The 13,111-nt window shown below is 45.6% G+C and overlaps 1 long non-coding RNA gene across 4 annotated transcripts in view; it reads right to left on the bottom strand.

Annotated features, from left to right (window-relative positions):
• Nucleotides 1–13,111, bottom strand: part of LOC131483597 (uncharacterized) — a 31,137-nt gene that overhangs the window by 12,015 nt on the left and 6,011 nt on the right. For 3 of the 4 annotated variants that reach the window (XR_009247792.1, XR_009247794.1, XR_009247795.1), the window contains one exon: nucleotides 1,962–2,132. This is a non-coding gene — a long non-coding RNA (uncharacterized LOC131483597). Of the gene's footprint in view, nucleotides 1–1,675; nucleotides 1,777–1,961; nucleotides 2,133–13,111 lie in introns of all 4 variants that reach the window. The other variant, XR_009247793.1, reaches the window with a different exon arrangement.

Here is a 13,111-nt window from a genome sequence, read left to right as displayed (position 1 = left end):
CCCCTCCCGATCTCTTCTAATAAAGATAGCAGCCACACTGGATTAGGGGCCACCTTAATGAGCTCATTTTAACTTAATTACCCTGTTAACAGCGGTCTCCAAATTTGGGCACATTCTGAGGTACCAGGGGTTAGGGCTTCACACGTGAATTTGGGAAAACCCAAATCAGTCCACAACGATATCTGGCCTTAAAGAGTCCCCTCAGGGGCACCCGGGTGGCTCAGTCGGTTCAGCATCCAACTCTTGGTTTCAGCTCAGATCATGATCTTACAGTTTGTGAGTTCAAGCCCCACATCGGGTTCTGTGCTACCGGTGGGAAGCCTGCTTGGGATTCTCTCTCTCTCCCTCTCTCTCTGCCCCTTCCCCACATGAACTCCCTCTAAAAATAAATAAACTTTAAAAAATAAATAAAGAGTCCCCTTAAAGTCTCTTGACTCCTTTTCTGAAATATTGACCCTGAATCCACTTCAAATTTACTGTAACAGGTTTCTTTGAGGCAGAATTTTCTAGTCTGAACAGCACCCCTCCCCGCCCCCCCACCCCCAGCCTCCCAAAAACATTAGGCAGGACACAGTATGTTTAAACTTGGAGGCCAACCTGCCTGAAACTTGTGAGTTTGTTTGAACAACTGGGTTCCATGCAGGGTACCCTGAACTATCCCATGGGACAACTGTCTGGATTGGGCCTCTCTGGTGACAGGCACACTAGGATTTCTGAGGAGCTGTGGGCCCAGGCGGAGAGCTGCCTCCTGCCAGCAGCTGACCAGAAACAAGAGCACTTGAGAATTAAAGGGAAAACTTGCCCCAGCACCGAAATAAAAGCAAAGGCCCTTGCTTCCTCCCTTGGTTGCATCCTGGAGATCACAGAGATCTCTACAGCAGCTAGCCCAGCTCTCTGATTGAGGCCATCCCTCAGGCTTTAGTTCTGAGGGATACCTGGCTGCATACCTTTGTAAAAGAAGGGCCCTGTGTCAGGTTTGGACTGTCACTGAGCACAGGCTGGAGGTATTTGTGGACTGCCATCACTCCAAGGCCCTATGGTAGGAGCAGCTCCCGGCTTTCAGCCTCTTCTCTGAGCTGTGTGACCACACCCTGATTCAGATAAATGGCCTCTCATCCCCCCCTGCACCCCACCCCATGCCTCGGCCCCACTACCCTGGTCACTGGGCTGGTTTCGGAATCCAGAAAGTACGACGTAAATTCTACATGTATTCCATCCACTCAGTGGCCACCACGCCCAGGGGTGTCCTCTCCACTGTTCAACCTGGAGAATTTAGGGCTGGACGGCAGTCCTGTGCAATGACCTTGAATCAGGGCCTCACAAAACAGTGTGCAGGCAGTCTCAGTAGTTCACGGACGCACCCTTAACTAACCCAAGAAAGCAACCTTCCCTGTGGAAGAAAGGAACACCATCTCCTTTTCTGGAAATCCCTAAAAATCGGCGAGAGGTTCATCTTGTTTGAGCTGGAGGACATGGGACTCCAGAGGGGACTGTCTCCTGGGGCCCGGTGTTCTCCTTGGATCTGCGCCCGGCCCCCTAACACTGGTCAAGCTCAGCAGGGACTCCTCCTCCGGACCTGGAACCGTGTCCCTCAGCTGTGGTTGCTCTGGACATCGTGGCCTCTCCCCAACCGGCTCCCGTGCTGTTGGGGTCTCGCTGGTCCAAGAACACTGACCGTGAGCTTTGCTTGCAGTGACCCGATGGTGATACCACACTCTGCGGATCTCGTGCTCTGAGATGCTAATGCTCTGCCCACGCACGGGTTCCTGTGGGCCCCTGTAAGGGGCGAGATACATCAGCGACTCAGAATCGACTCGACTCTCTAGACTCACCCACCGTGTCCTTTCCTCCTGGTTGCCATCACACTGGCTGACTGCACTGTCAGCAATCACCTCCCTGCTCCCTTGCATTTGCCCACCAGCCTCTGCCCTCCCTTCTTGACCCCCTAGTCTCTTCCTTACCCCCTTCCGTCTGGTTTCCGTATACTGCAAGTCAGTTTCATTTTAGAAATGGCGAGTCAATTCCATGTGCCAGGTGCCACGGGGGGACGAATGCACGGCCCTGGCTACAGAGAGATGAGATCCGTGGGGTGCACAGAAACAGCCACGCCACCAGGCAGAGCAATCCAAGCCCTGTAAAAAGAGAAAGAGGAAGAAAGGAGAGGTAGTTGTTTGGGGGACACTCAGGAAATCGCCATGAAGGAGGCGGCATTTAAGATGAGCTTCAAGGACCAACGAGGTCTTTGACAGGCCAGGACGTGAGTCATCCCTACAAGCGGGGCAGGTGGGGGGCGGGGGCGGGCAGGGGCAGCACAGAAAGTATCCAGGCTGCAGAAGAAGGGAGAGATTTGAGGGAGTAGGGGATGTGGGGGTCAGATGGAGAGGAATGTCGCCCTGGAGAGGCCGGCTGAGCCTGGTGAGCCACTGAGTGAATGAGCAGGACCCACTGGGAGGAGTATTTACAGGTCAGTAACTTCTCACCGACTAGGCTTTGTTCCAACTCGACTGCCTAGTAATCACAAAGGAATTGAGTCATTCTTACAACTGCGAGATCCCCAAGTTCTTTTATGTCAACCTTCTTGGTCCTGGGGCGTTCGTGAAAACTGAAAAAGTGTAATTCAGGGGGCTCATAATGAGTCAGTGATTTCAGAATCTGCATGTGAGCGGGTCAGGAGTCTTCCTTGTGAGTCTCCCCTGAGGAAAGTGTGAGCACCTGCCAGGTCATCCAAGCCTGGGGAGCGGACTGGGGTGCTGCCCGCCCCTCCCCCAGCCCCTCTCTGAAAGCCAGGGGCTGCTCCAGCAGCAGTGGTGGGGGGGACCTCGGGCCCTCCCACCTCAACCCCTCTCCTCATCGGATCTGACTTGGGGGAGAACCGGGTCATCACTTGACCATCCTGAGACGGCTGCCAAGAAGGCTCTGTCCCCGGAGGACAGTTTGGGCTGTTCCTGGACGGCAAGCGCGGGTGAAACGGAAGGCGGTGGAGATGGCAAACAGTGCGTCAGGGGATAGCGATCAGGGCTATATCCCCTGATAGCCCTGAGGAGGGTGGTCACCACAGGCTGCTGCTGAAATGTCACACCGCGCTGGCACACGCCGGTCCTCCTGTTTCAGTTACTGGATACTTTTTCCCTTATTTAAACATATCCAGTCAACGCCATCCTACAGGTATGTCTTCACTGGGCAAGAAGACAAAAGCTATATGTTTTTAAAATATATTTAAATATGCTTTTCCCTCTGCAAGCCAATGTGTATGGCTTTTTTCTTTTCTTTTCTTTAAATGTTTATTTGTGTATTTTTGAGAGAAAGATTTAGAGAGCAACCACGGGAGGGGCAGAGAGAGAGAGGGAGAGAGAGAGAGAGAGAGAGAATCCCAAGCAGGCTCCATCTGTCAGCAGATCCCCATGCGGGGCTTGAACTCATGAACCATGAGATCATGCCCCGAGCTGAAACCAAGAGTCGAACATTTAACCGACTGAGCCACCCAAGTGCCCCTATGTTTTTTTTGTTCAATTAATTATCTGAAATCTACTTTGCCAAAAATCATAGCCTGTCATCTTATAGCCTTGTTTTAATAATACAGTGCTTTTAGGGGTGCCTGGGTGGCTCAGTTGGTTGAGAGTCCAACTCTTGATTTCAGCTCAGGTCATAATCTCATGGTTCGTGGGGTTGAGCCCTGCGTCGGGCTCTGTGCTGACAGCTCGGAGCCTGGAGCCCGCTTCAGATTCTGTGTCTCCCTCTCTGTCTGCCCCTCCCCTGCTTGTGCTCTCTCTCGCTCTCTCTTTCTCTCTCTCTCAAACATAAATACACATTTAAAACATTTTAATAATAATAATGCACTGCTTTTATAGCAACTCTACCTGTCAGGCAGTGTCCCTGAATTGGCAAAGGTTTTTCTTGTTTTTTGAAGAAAGCTACAGGTTGGGGATCAGGAACCATGTCCTTCCTCTGGTTCTCTTGGAGCTTCAGTTTCTCCATCATCTACTTAATGAATTAGTGTTGGAAAAACATTCTGAGACAGAGGCATGAAAACCACTATAGGGCCAGAGGTACGGAAGTAGCTCATCTTAAGCAAAAGAAGCATTCCTGTGTGCAACATAGGCTTTTTTTTTTAACATTTATTTTTGAGAGACAGAACATGAGTGGGGGAGGGGCACAGAGCGAGAGGGAGAGGGAGGGAGGGAGGGAGGGGGAGAGAGAGAGAGACAGAGAGAGACAGAGAGAATCCAAAGCAGGCTCCAGGCTCTGAGCTGTCAGCACAGAGCCTGAAGTGGGGCTTGAACCCAAGAACCGGGAGATCATGACCTAAGTCAAGTCAGATGCTCAACTGACTGAGCCACCCAGGTGCCCCAAAAACAGTCTAGTTGCTTAGAGATACATTAAATTGAAAAAAAAAAATCTTGACCATGTCATCAACATTCCTTGAGTAAATGTAGCTAGTGTTTTGTAAGGATATTCTTTTAATGTCCCTTGACCTTGGGCAAAGATTCTCATGCATATGAATCACCAGGGGACTTCCTCCTCACCCAAAACTTGGACCTTATGAGACTTTGCTCTTCAAAGTGTGGTCTTTATGACAGCATCATTGGCATGCCTTAGGAGCTTATTAGAAATGCAGGATCTCAAGCCTTACTCCAGAATGCATCAGGACCTTATTTTAACAAGATTCTCAGGTGATTTGTATGCATATTAAAGTTGAGAAATATGGCTTTAAGTGCAGAATATTTGAAGTCTTTTTCTTTAATTTAATTTATTTTTTTTTTTAATTTACATCCAAGATAGTTAGCATATAGTGCAACAGTGATTTCAGGAGTAGATTCCTTAACGCCCCTTACCCATCTAGCTCATCCCCCCTCCCACAAACCCTCCAGCAACCCTCTGTTTGTTCTCCATATTTTAGGGTCTCTTATGTTTTGTCCCCCTTCCTGTTTTTATATTATTTTTGCTTCCCTTCCCTTGTATTCATCTGTTCTGTGTCTTAAAGTCCTCCTTGGGGCGCCTGGGTGGCTCAGTCGGTTGAGCGTCCAGCTTCAGCTCAGGTCATGATCTCACGGTTTGTGAGTTCGAGCCCCACATCAGGCTCTGTGCTGACAGCTCGGAGCCTGGAGCCTGCTTCGGATTCTGTATCTCTGTCTCTCTGCCCCTCCCCCACTCACGCTCTGTCTCTCTCTCTCTCTCAAAAATAAATAAACATTAAAAAAAAATTTTTTTAAGTCCTCATATGAGTGAAGTCATATGATATTTGTCTTTCTCTGACTGATTTCGCTTAGTATGATACCCTCTAGTTCCATCCACGTAGTTGCAAATGGCAAGATTTCATTCTTTTTGATTGCCAAGTAATACTACATTGTGTATATATATATATATATATATATATATATATATATATATATCACATCTTCTTTATCCATTCATCCATCGATGGACATTGGGCTCTTTCCATACTTTGGCTATTGTTGATAGTGCTGCTATAAACATTGGGGTGTATGTGTCCCTTCAAAAACAGCACACCTGTATCCCTTGGATAAATACCTAGTAGTGCGATTTCTGGGTCATAAGGTAGTTCTGTTTTTAATTTTTTTTTTTTAATTTTTTTTTCAACGTTTTTTTATTTATTTTTGGGACAGAGAGAGACATAGCATGAACGGGGGAGGGGCAGAGAGAGAGGGAGACACAGAATCGGAAACAGGCTCCAGGCTCCGAGCCATCAGCCCAGAGCCCGACGCGGGGCTCGAACTCACGGACCGCGAGATCGTGACCTGGCTGAAGTCGGACGCTTAACCGACTGCACCACCCAGGCGCCTCTGTTTTTAATTTTTTGAGGAACCTCCATACTGTTTTCCAGAGTGGCTGCACCAGCTTGCATTCCCAACAATGCAAAAGAGATCCTCTTTCTCTGCATCCTCGCCAACATCTGTTGTTGACTGAGTTGTTACGGTTAGCCATTCTGATAGGTGTAAGGTGGTATCTCATTGTGGTTTTGATTTGGATTTCCCTGATGATGAGTGATGTGGAGCATTTTTTCATGTGTCGGTTGGCCATCTGGATGTCTTCTTTGGAGAAGTGTTTATTCATGTCTTTTGCCCATTTCTTCACTGGATTATTTGTTTTTTCGGTGTTGAGTTTGGTAAGTTCCTTATAGATTTTGGATACTAACCCTTTATCTGATATGTCGTTTGCAAATATCTTCTCCCATTCCGTCAGTTGCCTTTTAGTTTTGCTGACTGTTTCCTTCGCTGTGCAGAAGCTTTTTATGTTGATGAGGTCCCAATATTTCATTTTTGCTTTTGTTTCCCTTGCCTCTGGAGATGTGCTGAGTAAGGAGTTGCTGCAGCCAAGGTCAAAGAGGTTTTTGCCTGCTTTCTTCTCAAGGATTTTGATGGCTTCCTGTCTTACATTTAGGTTTTTAATCCATTTTGAGTTTATTTTTTGTGTCTGGTGTAAGAAAGTGGTCCAGGTTCATTTTTCTGCATGTCGCTGTCCAGTTTTCCCAGCACCACTTGTTGAAGAGACTGTCTTTATTCCATTGGATATTCTTTCCTGCTTTGTCAAAGACTAGTTGGTCATACATTTGTGGATCTATTTCTGGGTTCTCTATTCTGTTCCATTGATCTGAGTGTCTGTTTTTGTGCCAACAACCCGGTCATTCTTAATGCACCAAAGGCCCTCACAACTTAAAGATACCTTGTAGTAAATACACTGATAAAAAAAAAATTATTTGGCCTTCTTAGAAATGTTTCAAACATTTGGAATTTCTTAACACAACTTTTTTTTTTAACAGAGTGGAAGTTAGAATGGCTTATTCTTGATCATGTCTTCCCACTTATTAAATTAGATGACTCCTTCCTTACTAGTATATCCTAGTTAGCTCGAGTCAGATTTTAATTGCTTAAACTATTCAATTTATGAATCTACTGGGTCTGTTCCTCTTCCCAGGAGAGGAAGGGTAAGGGAAAGTCAATGAAAATGAAATGACCTAATTTTGCTCTTCTTCCTAAACTTGGGAAATGAGCTGATGAAAGACAAAACTCAAGCCTATTAGGGATTTGTTGGTATAGTTGTGCCCCTTATCCATGGGAACACGTTCCAAGCCCCCCATTGGGTGCCTGAAATCAGAGATGGTACCAAACTCCACATACACTGCATTTTTTCCCATATATACACAACTATGATAAGGTTTAACTTCTAAATTAGGCACAATAAGTGACTAACAACACGAATAATGAAGTAGAACAATGATGATATACTATAATAAAAGTTATGTATCATATCGCGCTGTACTCGCTCTTCTTGTGATGACGTGAGATGATCAAATGAGTATATGATGAGATGAAGCAAGGTGAATGACATACCACAAGGCTCCTGGTGACCTTCTGACCATCCATCAGAAGGAGGGTCATCTGCTTTGGACCTTGACTGCGGGTGACCGAAACCATGGCTGAGGGAGAGGGAAGAATTACTGGATATGTCAACTGGCCCTGCGATCCTCAAATAGTTGGTTGGAAATGTGCATATTTAAATACCCCCATTGAGAATAATTTTTCTCCCACCAGAACGCATAGTTCCTAAGGGTTCGTCTGCCCTTCCTGAGAGAGACAGAGACTGAAGCAAACTCTGTGCCCTGGCCAGCTCTCCCTATCACCTGCATGGCCCACACTCCCTTTTTGTCCCCCCACCAGTCTGGTTAAGGGCTTCTGAGTAAAACCAAACGAAGACGTGAAGATGGGCAAGACGATGAAGCCTGTGTAGCATGAATCCTGTAGCCTTATCCCTTTACAGTTTCTGGGCTTTTGCTTCGATGCAGGGCTTCAGTCTGCCCTGGAAAGACGTGACACTTTACATAGGTGAGCTTGACTCAGAGAATTGCTCTGCTTTAGATTTGCCTGAAACATGGAAGCAAAGAATCTTCTCATAAGTATAAAACAGTGCTTTGTATTTAGCATTTAGCAATTCTTTATGAAATCCTTAAGGAAAATGTTCGAATATTTCCATCAAACTCTTGGTGGGTTTGTTCTCAACGTTTCTGTAGCTGGGAAATGCATCTTCTGGTTTTTCTTGTCCCTCTTAGTACCTCCTCAGCTGACTCCACCCAGATGAATACTTAAGGTGAGATTTCCACATTTTGAATGTTTGTAACTATTCCCTAAACTCTCATAAAAGTCATACTTTTCCCCAATACTAATTTGAAACCTTGAAAATAGTCAGCAACAGAAGCACAAATCCCTTAACCAACTTTATAGAGAGAGGTGCTTGAATCAGTCAGAAGAACTCATGTTCGGAAGGCAGCTCCAGGGGTAAGGGGAGCGCAACAGACAGAATTCTCACTCACTCAGACACTTACTACATGCGTGAGTTTGAGCGAATCATGGAACCCTTTTTGAACCTCAGTTTCCTCACCTGTAAAATGGGAAGAATAATACCTTCTAAAGACTATTATGAGAATAAAATGTGTGTGAATGAGTTCTGTAAACTGTGAAATGATATAAAGATATGCAGCATGATTATTACTATACCCCTGAGATATGAGAGGGTCACCAGGCCTCTTAAAGAGCTTAAGAAAGAAGCTTAGAGCCCAAGAAGGAAGCCAAAAGGTGAGGGCCGAACCCTTCATGGCAGTAAACAGATGCAGCTGGCCCCGTGAGTGTTCTCACATCTATGAAGCACAGGCACCTCATGCCACAGGTTGATGTCCTATTTATGAATATTATATAATCCAAGAATCTCCATGGCTTCCTACTTCTTGAGGTCACTCTTTTACTTAATATCAAAGTCAATGACTTAGGTAGTGATGATGGCAGAGCTTAGAACACATATTTGCCTAACATACCTAAGGGCACGGGGATTTGCTTTCTTACCCACACTGCAATTGATTTATCTGCTATCCTCTGACTCCAAATGATTATACCCAGCTCTATTTTACTTCTCCTTGCTTTCCGGAAAATCCTGGGCTATGACCCTCTTCATTCCCCCAAAGAGCCCAAAGAGTGTTAGGAAGTTCAGGAGTTGCACAGGAATGCCACACAATTTGCAAACTCTTCAACTTTACTGTCAGACATCGTTCTTCTGAAGTCCCGCATTCCCACAAAGGGAATGTTTTATGTGTCTCTCCATAGACCGTGGTCTTCTGTCACGTTGTTAGCTAGCCCTTCCTGCTTCCCGCCTCTCTTGACCCTTCCATTTCCTCCTTTAGGATCCCAATCTCCTCCTGAGTTGCCAGTGGAGTACCCCTGTTTCCATATCATGCAGAACGATTTGTGTGTGTCTATACTCCTCCCAGCTCAAGAAATCTAAGGAGAGAGGCTGGCCTTTCACAACCAGAGAGGGTGATGGATGGACGAATGAATTTCATGAATGAGATGCCTGGCACACAGTTTAAAACAAGGTTCCCAATGGAAACCAGAGGAGACATTCAGCTTGTTCAATGGAATGAATAATGCCCAGAGGTGGCGATTTTTCAGGTCATCGTCATAGAAGTAATATGTGAGGTCAGGCTGATGAATGTCTTTGCCCAAGGAGCAAAGAGCATCTTTGCTCTGCTTGAAAGATTCAACTTGGGGAAAAATACTTAGATTTAATGGATGATCCCAACTGTCAGAGACTGAAAATCAGGTTGGGACCTAAGAGAACACAGCTTCAGAACAGTTGTGAGACTAGAACCCAGATGATAAGGGTTTAAGAAATAAATGGGGCGGGGGGGGGGGGGTGCCTGGGTGGTTCGGTCAGTTAAACATCCAACTTTGGCTCAGGTCACAATCTCATGGTTTGTGAGTTCAAGCCCCACATCGAGCTCTCTGCTGCCAGCGTGGAGCCTGCTAGGGATGCTCTGTCCCCCCTCTCTTGCCCCTTCCCTGCTCTCTCTCTCTCAAAAATAAATAAACATTAAAGAAAAAAAAAAGAAATGAATGGGAGGTGAAGTGATGAAGGCAGTACATATGTTTAGCCTGCTATATTCTTATGTGAATCATTAGCAAAGTTAGCAAGCATTTTAAGAAAAAGCCAAGGGGGAAAAATTCTCTTTTACCTATTTATTTGTTCCTGTAACTAGCTTATTCAAGAGTCTCACCCTGTTGGGGCATAAGCATGAATCAGTTTTATTGCTGCCAGTATCTGCCCCCAGCTGTTCTCTGTGAAATTGCCATTTCCCACAGACTAGCAGTACATCAGGGATCAGATTGGCCAGATTTAATAACTTCTCTAACAGTTTTGGTTATTAAACCAGTCTATGTTTGTTTTTCAGGCTCAGTTCTAATTATTAAAACTAACAGCAACAACAGATAGGAAATATTGGAACTCTCCTACATGCACTGCTGGTGGGAATGTACAATGATGCAACTGTTGTGGAAAGCAGTATGGCAGTTCCTCCAAAATTCAAGCACAGAATCACAGTATGATTCAGCAATTCCACTTCTAGGTGAATATACAAAACCACCGAAAGCAGATACTTGAATAGATACTTGTGCACCCATGTTCACTACAGCCTTGTTCCCAATAGCCAAAAGGTAGCAGCAAGCCAAGTGTCTGTTGACAGATGAAAGAGTAAACAAAATGTGGTATATCCATTCAGTGAAATATTATTCAGCCTTAAGAAGGAAGGAAATTCTAATATATATGTTATAACGTGAATGAACTTGAAAACATACTGCTAAGTGAAAGAAGCCAGATGAGAAAGACAGCGTATGACTCCATATATATGAAGTAGGCAAATTCATAGACAGAAAGAACAGTGGTTGCCAGAGGCTGGAGGAAGGCAGAATAGGGAGTTAGTGTTTAATGGAGATAAAGTTTCGGCTTGGGAAGATGAAAACGTCCTGGAGATAGATAAGTGGCGATGGTTGTTGTGAATGTAACAATGCCCCTAAGTTATACATTTAACATTATTAAAATGATAAATTTTATATCATGTATATTTCACAACAATAAAAAAAATTTTTTTTTCTTAAAAACTTAAAACCTTCCACCTCAATCTCATTTGCCTGGCTTATTGGCCCCCTGGAAAGCAGCTTATTGGGTCTGCCTCTCAGATAATTTGTGTTCCTTCAGGTAGAGCCCCGGAAACTAAAAGGTCCCCTTCCTTACACTCCCGTGAAATTTCCAGCCTGGGAGCAGGCACCAGTCTTCCAAATCCGTGTTCAAACCTCAGCAGGAAAGACATTCTGTGCCACGCTCCTCAAATGCTTGGTATGACTTTACCCCACTCAGTTCCTGGTGGCCTGAGGGTAACGTGGGGTAATGTGCTCCCCGTCTTGCTGAACTCCGGTCTTTCTGAGCGATATGTCTCAGGCCCATGCTTGGCCGTGGGATGAGAGGAACCCCTTCTAAGGCAGAATTCTAGGACGCCCCCTAAGACTCCAGCTCCCTGGTGTCACATCCTTGTATAATACTCTCCCCTTGAGTATCAGTGGAACCTGAGAACACAACGGGGTGTCACCTCTGTGATTACGTCACATTATGTGGCAAAAGGGATTCTGCAGACCTAAAGTCCCTAATCTCGGAGATAATTGGAAGGGAGGTTACCCTGGGTGGATACAAAAGCCATATATCCCTCCTCCCCAGCAGGGGGAGAGAACAGCCTCCCCACATGAATACTAACTGCATTTCCACAAAGCTTAGGACCCTCAAGCCCCTTCTTAGTTAGGAAATGGGGGAGGGGGCTGTTGGTGGCAGGGCCAGTTCACATTTGTTGACTGTCAATCAATCCTGAGGAAATAGTCCCTGGTTAATTGCTGGTGACGTCTTGAATTTGGAATGTAAGAGGTGGTAAGTACTGTTAGTCCTTAGTTTTAATTTTAGGACAACAGGAAACACATCCCACAACATTTTATTATTCACAGCGAATGGTAGTGTGTGGTCTGATTTCCCTTTTCTTTTCCTGTTGTGATTTTTATCCTATTTAACAATCTAGAAATTGAAATAAAATATTTCAAGCTTGGGCACCTGGGTGGCTCAGTCAGTTAACCGTCCAACTCTTGATTTTGGCTCAGGTCATGATCCCAGGATTGTGGGATCGAATCCTGCACCAGACTCCACGCTGGGATTTTTGGGATTCATTCTCATTCTCTCTCTCTCTCTCTCTCTCCCTCTCTCTCTTTCTCTCTCCCCCTCACCCCTTACCCCCCTTGCACTCTCTCTCTAAAAATATATGAAATGAAATGAAATGAAATGAAATGAAATGAAATGAAATGAAATAAAATGAAATAAAATAAAATAAAATAAAATAAAACAATTTTTAAGTTTATCCAAGGATTGCCAGTAAGGTTTCCCCTATCCTTCCTTCCACCAATATTGAAACTCAGAAATACAATTGACACTCAATGCCTGAGAGCCTGGTAACACCCAGGTGGCCCCGATGGGAATCAAGCCGCTGCATCTGTAAAGCTGGGAGCCAGACTGGGACTTTGCTGCCCCATAAGTGGCCACCTATCAGGCTGGGTGATTCCTTTATCCTGACTCTGACTGCAACACTAGGAAAGAGCTCACTCACAATTCAGGAAATTAACATCCTCAAGTTCAGGGTCAGATCAAACAGGAAGTTCTACTGGTTCACAACAGAATTGTATAGAAAAATGTCCACCTCCAAACTTAGCTGTTGATGTAATGAAATATTTCAAGTGAAATGGGTTTACAGAAGTTCAACTTCGCAAAAAGGCAACAAATGACACACATACAGTACTCCACCTACTATACTCTCTCTCCTTCCAAATGTGGTACCCGCTCTGTGACACAAACAGGACCGAGTCTCACTGAGTCCTGCTCTTACCCGACACTCACCTGAGGCTGGTGTTGGCCCGTCTTCAAATCTCCTGACACCAAAAACACTCAGGAGGAATGGAGGAGGTAGTGAAGGTTTGGTGGGAAGGTGGTGAGGGTTAACAGACACCTTGCACAGGAAACTTCCAAGACTCTCCTTTCCTTCGCTGAGGTGGGGGGGGGGGGGCACCTGGGTGGCTCAGTCAGCTGAGCTTCTAACTCTTGATCTTGGCTCAGAGCTCATGATCTCACAGTTTGTGAGTTCAAGCCCCACATTGGGCTCTGTGCTGATGGCACAGAGCCTGCTTGGGATTCTGTCTCTCCTTCCCTCTGCCCCTCCCCTGCTTGTGCTCTCTCTCTCTCTCTC

The sequence above is a fragment of the Neofelis nebulosa genome, chromosome 8, assembly GCF_028018385.1.
Source record: "Neofelis nebulosa isolate mNeoNeb1 chromosome 8, mNeoNeb1.pri, whole genome shotgun sequence".
In the NCBI taxonomy this organism is placed as follows: Eukaryota; Metazoa; Chordata; class Mammalia; order Carnivora; family Felidae; genus Neofelis; species Neofelis nebulosa.
This window is presented reverse-complemented; position numbering and strand designations above follow the sequence as displayed.